Below are 6,945 nucleotides of genomic sequence, written 5' to 3'. Positions count from 1 at the left end.
GGCCACCACACTGCTGCTTCAAGAACTCCAAGCCACGGCTTCTTCTGCCTTCTTCCACAGATGCTGACTCTGGTCCTGCTTGGATATTCTTCCCTTTCCTCTTTCCTGCCCTCCAGGTTTAAATAGGCAGGTTCTTCTCCCCCTCCTGGGCTCAACTCCAAGCACCTGTGAATGAGCTGCTAACCACTTAATCTAGGGGCCCTTACTCTGCCCCATCTTTAAAGAGACCAGCCCTCCTTTCCTAGCCCGGGTCTCTTCTCATTTCTCAGTCTCTTGTGTCTCCCCGTCCATCTCTCTCTTTCCCCTACATTCAGTAACAGAGTAAGGGTTCCCTGTTACACACCAAAGTAATTTTTGTAAAGCACTTAGCAGCATAGGAAATTAATAATTCTGTTTTGAGAATGGGGTTTGAATAGCAAGTAGTAAATAACGTCTGGTGACTGCACGCTGAAAAATGATAAGAAAAGAAAATATTGAATAGCTGCTTGTTACATGGGCACCAGGCATCTGGTCCACTTAAAGAGGCAGGGCTCATGTGGAAAGAACAGAATGTCCCTATTTAATTAAAGACTGTATCATAATTCATCTGCACATGGGATCCAAATTGGGTTGCTTAGGTATTTCCTAGTTTTTGAATGCATGACCTTGCTCTTTTAATAATGTTCTTTTGGTAGTTACATGATTTTTAAGTTAATACAGATGTAAAGGGATAAAACTGTTATAAGAACTTAACTGGACTAAAGTAGAAAATAATAGAATTATATAGGCCTTACAATACAGAGCAAACAACTGGACATGAGCCCGTATCAGATGATCCATTGTAACTGTTTTGTCTGTCTGCTTTTATCCCATAGTAGGTGCCGCTATATCTCCATCATAGAACTGGAGAGAAAAATGGCTGTAAAGGCTCCCAAGGGCTTAGCTTGACTGACTGCCTGCTTCATGAAAGATCAGCTTGGTCTGAACCATCCCAGACAAATGTTTGCCTAATCACAGAATCATAGAAAAGTAGGGCTGGAAGGGACTTTCAGGGGGTCATCTAGTCTAATCCCGCACCAGATAGGATCATCCCTATCTACACAATCCTGTATAAATCCATTGTCCAACCTATTAGGAAAACTACAGTCAACATAACCACACAATATAAAACTCTAACCAGCCACAGGTAAAGCAAGGGGAAAACAGCAGCCAATGTCCTACTACTACAAGGGTTGTTAAAAATAATCTTGAGAGTCCCAAAGAAGAAAGCCATGCCTTTCCCATCCCACCCTGCACATCCTTTGCTACAGAGGAAAGCAAAAACCTCTACACTCTGACTGTGGGGTAAAATTCCTTTCTGACCCCAAATATGACAATCAGTCTGACCCTGAGCAGAGGAGCAAGAGTCTCTAGCCAGGAACTTCCAGGTTCAAGTCTCAGCAGGAGCAGTGGCACACCCCAGTCACAATCTGCAATCTTGACTGCAGTCAAGCCTCAATGCTTCGGAGGAAGGCAAAAATAAATAAACCTTGATGCATATAGCAGCAGCAAGGGAAAAAAATCCTTCCTAGCTCCAGATGGCAACCAGTAAAGTTCAGAAGCATGGCAGATACCCAGAGTGAAGCACAGGCATAGCTACTAGGGCTGCGTGAAACAGCAATGTTTCATTTCAACTTGTGTTTTGATGGGGCAGTGTTTCATTTTAAGTTTTGTTTAGTTTCGAAAGCACTGTTTCATTTCATTTCGTTGAAACTGTTTTGCTGTTTCAGTGCTGTTTTGACATTTCACCCATAGGCTATAATGAGGAAGCATGAAACTGCCTATAACTTTGTCATTTGGGGGCAGATTTGGATAAAAACAGCAGGGATGGTAGCCCCTTCTGAGGCTATGAAACTTCCTAAGCTTCAAGGAGATAGGTACAGGGGTTTCTGGGAAACTGTACCTCAAAGTCTTGAAAACAAAACTTGTGTCACTTGTAAGTGTGAAGGCACAGGGGGATGAAAAAAGCAAGCAAGGTAGCCCCTGCTGAGGCCATGAAGTCTGCCAGATTTTGAGCAGATAGATGTAGGGGTTTCTGGGAAACTGCACCTCAAGCTGCTGACAAGCAAAACTCATAACATGTGTGACTGTATGTGTGTGTTAAGGTGCACCCTCACTGGCGCTGGGGCCTCTACACAACACAGTAGTGTGCCCCAGTGTGGTCTCCTCCTCCCCTACAGCCTCCTCTCAGTCCACCACTTTAAATAACAACAGGTAATAACTTAGTAAGCAGCACAGTAGTACTAGCAGCATCTCAGGCAGCCAAGCTGTCACACGTCCTTTTTTTCCTTTCCTGCAGGAGCTTCTTCTCCAGCAGCTGCCAGGGAAGTCTCCCTGCCAGCCCCAGCCCTGGGGCTTAGATGTGCCCAGGGCCCTGTGTCCTTCCAGTCAGTTGACCAGGGACAGGTGCTAGGGGTGTTGGTCTAATGACATGGCACTGGCATTTAAGGTTCTTTGGGTTAATCTGGTATCTTTTAGTAGACCAACTGAATAGTTAGAGGAATATATTTTAGTAAGCTTTTAGGTTGAAAAACTCTTTGTCAGGCTGAGGAAGAACCTGCAGTTGGTGTGTGTGCTGTTGCTGGATGGAAGGAATAGTAAAAAAGCCAGAGGCTGGCATGCAATGCAGGCAAGAAAGCCAGTCAGTGAAAATTGAAATGGAGGCATCAGGGGGTGAGGGACAGGCTGGGGTCAGGGAGAAGAGGGATGTAGCAGTACAGGTAGAAGTGGAGAGGTACCTGAGGAGTCAGGTATCTGGCAGGTTGTAGTATGTCAGAATTCCAATGTCTATATTGAGTCCATGAGTTTCTGTACCTAGGAGGTTGATGAAGTGAATTTCATAGACTTGTCTGTGAAAAGTAGTTTGTAAATTCAAACAAGCACTGAACCTCGCTAACCTCATCACCAGAAGCCAACTTCCTACAGCTCAAAACAGGCCAAATAGATTCCGACCATGCCATGACAAGACATGCAAATATCTCTAGTATCAATATCTCTAGTACCTCCAGTATGGAGATATCTTCACAATACAATACAATCTATCACAATACAATACATATGGAAAATATGTGAAGACACAAAGCAACATCTGTGCATCAGAATGAGCACACACCAAAAATCTATCAAAGACAAGAACACCACCTGTCTCCAGTCTCTCAAGCCTGATCCTCAAACGGAATTTACAAACCACTTTTCATCTTGCCCCACTTGATGATCCAGTGGAAGCAGCCTGCCACCTTCTTGCATTTTGATATGAGCTTGCTGGTAGTGCTGGCACCATCACCTGCAGCCCTGCCCCCTCCAAGGCATCCCTGGCCATGAGGTGGAACTTGTGTGCCACACAGCGGATGCCAACAAAGTTGCCATCACAGACTGCCTTGATCATATTGGCCCCATTGTCAGTGACCATGAACCCGTGGGTGAGCTTGGCTTGCCCACCCCTGCACCAAGCGGTTCATAGCCCCCATAATCTCTGTTGCCATGTGGGACTCATTTATTACCTTGGCTTGAAGGAGAGCCCACCAACAGCCTGACTGGTCACACCAGTGCCCTGTGAGGGAGAGGTATGCGTGGTCTCCACTGTGGGTACTCCAGATGTCTGAGGTGAAGTGCAAGGCCCTGCCTTGTGCAGCTGCTCCCTCAAGTACTCCCTGCCTCATACAGGGAAGGCACCACTGTCCTGCTGAAGGTGGTGTGTGCATGCACTTGGTATGATGGGGCCATGAGCACCGTGAGCCATCTGAACCCTGGCCACCCAACTAAGGAGAAGGGCTGGCCATCCAGAGCAAGCATCTCCCCAGTGCTCCGGGTGATCTCGCTCACCTTTGCAACACGTCCCCCTTTCTGTCTGCCTTTCCCCCACTGGTCCAGGATAGCCTACCTCTGCTTTGGAGGGATGGGGGCTTTGGAGTTAGAGGGGGATTTCCCTTTGGGCATGCTCCCGCTTGTGCCAGGCTGAGGAGGAGCAAGGGCAAGGGGGCGGTACCTGCGATGTATCAGCATCCCCGTGGTGCTCATGTGTTTTGTTTCCTTTCCCCGACTGGTTTTGGCTCAGCAGTGCAGGCAGATAGCATATGTGGGATCATCTGCCAGCTCAAAATGACCCCAGAGCACACTAGTTGCTCAGTTATGGGGTGTGGGTGCATGTGTGGATGCTGCAATTTCCCCATCCTCTGCAGGCAGAAGCACAGCAACAGGAGGAGCAGACTCAGCTGAGCCACTTGCCTCTGCAACCTCTACCTCAGCCTTCTCTGAAGTGCCTTCTGGCGAAGGAGACCTGGCTCTAGGGGAAACTAGAGGGGTGCGGAGCGCAAACTCAAATGATTCCTCCTCGTTCCAAAGAATTTCTCTTGCTAGGGCACTGAGATACAGATACAGCTCCAGCTGTTCCTCTGGCACTGGAAGGCTCAGCATGGGAAGTGAAGTGGGGGTGGAGGAGACTGTCATGCTGGTGCTGGTGCCGGTGCTGCTGCTTGTTGTCATGGTGGTGGTAGTGGGGGAGGTTATAGTTGGTGCTTTTGGAGGGGATGCAGTCTCAGGCACAGGCAGTGGCACTGGCACTGCTCCCCTCTTCTTGCTGCTTCTGGAAGCCTCGTCCCTGCTAGTTGTAGGAAAGAGGCTGCATCTCAGTTTGGGGTAGCAGTGGGGGTGGAGGGGACTTACACTTCTACCCACTCTTCTGCCCCTCCTTGAAGGCTTGCCAGCTGCATTTCCAGCACACTTCATGGTGTGTTTCATAGCATCTTGTTTTTATACAAATATAGAAATGTATCTGCGTTCCTATATAAATTCTATAAGTTATGTAGTATATGCCGCAAGGTATAAATGTATATAAATAAAATATAAATGTATGTCCCTTCCTATATATATTCTATACTGTAATTTCCAATATCATTATAAAATTGAAAAGAATAAATCAATGAATATTGTAATAAAATAAAGGGGTCTAGAAGAAAGCAAAGGTATTGTGAAATCCCACTTGCTAGGCTAGCAAGTAGGAAATCATTCAAATCAATGCTAGTAGTAGCCTTCATTGTCTAATGCTCCTGAGCTGCTGGAAGACACAGCTCAGGAACTGTCAGGCCCCAAGGCAGAAAGCAGACCAGTTCAAACAATGCTGCCTTTTATGCTGTTTTTCCATCCATCCCCCTGAGCACTGGGATTGGAAGGGACCTCAGGGAAGAATAAGTCACTAGTCAATATGAGAGAAGTCCTTCCCAACTCTTCTCCCTCCCTCTCCTTGCTTTCTGTTTCCCTGCAGGCAAGCCCAGCTTGAGCTTCAAAACTCAAAACGTTTTGAAAGTTTTGCTTGCCTTTTTTCCATTTTGAAATGTTTTTGAAGCCTTTGTTTTATTTTGATTTTGCTGTTTTGAGCTTGAAATGAGTTGAAACAGTGTTGAAATGAAACAGCCGGTGAAATTTTGCACAGCCCCAGTGTCTGAGTCCTTGTGCCTGCCCATCTGCCTACTTCTGATCCAAATTGAGTGACTGGCCCACAGCCTAATAGGTTGCTGTAGGTAATCTGTTCCAGGGCTTAACCACGCTCATAGTTAGAAAGTTTCTCTTATGTATGTAATCTAAACCTTCATGCTGCAATGTAAAACAATTACTTCTTGTCCTGTTTCTGGTGCACACAGGAAAAAAAATATTGCCATCCTCTTTATAACAACCCTGTTTATATTAAATCCACCCTCAGTCTTTTTTTTCCTTTAGATTACATAATCCCAATTCCTTGCATTCTTTCCTCAGATGCCATGTTTTCTAGACCTCTAATTATTCTGCTTCTCTCTTCTGGACTCTTTTAAACTTATCCATCCCTTTCTTAAAGCCCAGCATGTTGCCCTGAATAAAACAGGTGATAAATTATTGTTTTAGATTCCACTTACTTTTAGATTCCAAACAGTTCCAGTGGATTCAGCTGAGCTGCAGTGAATTCTTGTGCCTATCCATAGGATTACACCTCAATTAAAAGAACTGAATTAAGGTCTCACTGCATTAAACACTGTTCAGATTTGGGTTTCAGTTCAACTTTTAATATAGTCACTGGATGTTGAATATGTTGTCTGGCCATTTTAAATGTCCGAAAAAGTAGCATTAGAGAAATATTACTCCCTCAAAATCTTCTGAAAATGTTCAACTTGTTTTTCTTCTGCCACTCAAGAACACTGCTAAGATTTCATATGTTATCTTCATAAGCCTTGAACTGTGATATTAAAGTGTGATGGCCTATTAGAAAGACAAACAACCAAAAAGAAAGATTCCAATTATGAGATTGAGTGCTCATCCCATTGTCTGGTGAGTCCCATTGGAAAGTACTTGAACTATGACTAAAAACTGTACATTTAGGAAGGAAGGAAAGAAAGAAAAAAGAAAGACTTTTTGACTTTTTATAAAGGTTTATTAAGGGGAAAAGGGGGTAACAACCCAACAAAGTAATAAAACATAGCCCACACACGGGCCCAGGTACAGCACACAGAACCTAGGGTTTTGGCCTGCAAGCCCTGCCCTCACAGTCTAAAAACAACAATATCCAGTTCGACATCAGCCTGCTGAGACCCATGCTGGTACCCCAGTATCACAGTGTGAGGACTAAATGGCCACCCTCGACACTGCAGAGCACCCCCTGAATTGCCCAACGTGCCTGGAAGGTGGGCACTGTCTGCTGAAGGACAGCATGCTCAAACTCCAACAACAGGTGTGCCTGCACCAAGAACTGGAAGAGCCGCAGGGCATCATCTGAGCTGGCCCCGGAAAGCCGGTTCCTGCGGCTCTTGAGGATGGCCATCTTAGCCTGGCTGAGTAAGAAGTTGGCCAGGTAGATGATACCCCCATTGGCTGCCTGGTAGGGGAGGAAGAACAAGTAAGTTGCCTCCGAGAAGGCTAAACATAGCAAAGTGCTGAGGGCAGCAAACAGCTGCAACAGCCGGG

The sequence above is a fragment of the Gavialis gangeticus genome, unplaced genomic scaffold, assembly GCF_001723915.1.
Source record: "Gavialis gangeticus isolate Ggan-Ray unplaced genomic scaffold, GavGan_comp1, whole genome shotgun sequence".
Classification (NCBI taxonomy): Eukaryota; Metazoa; Chordata; order Crocodylia; family Gavialidae; genus Gavialis; species Gavialis gangeticus.
This window is presented reverse-complemented; position numbering follows the sequence as displayed.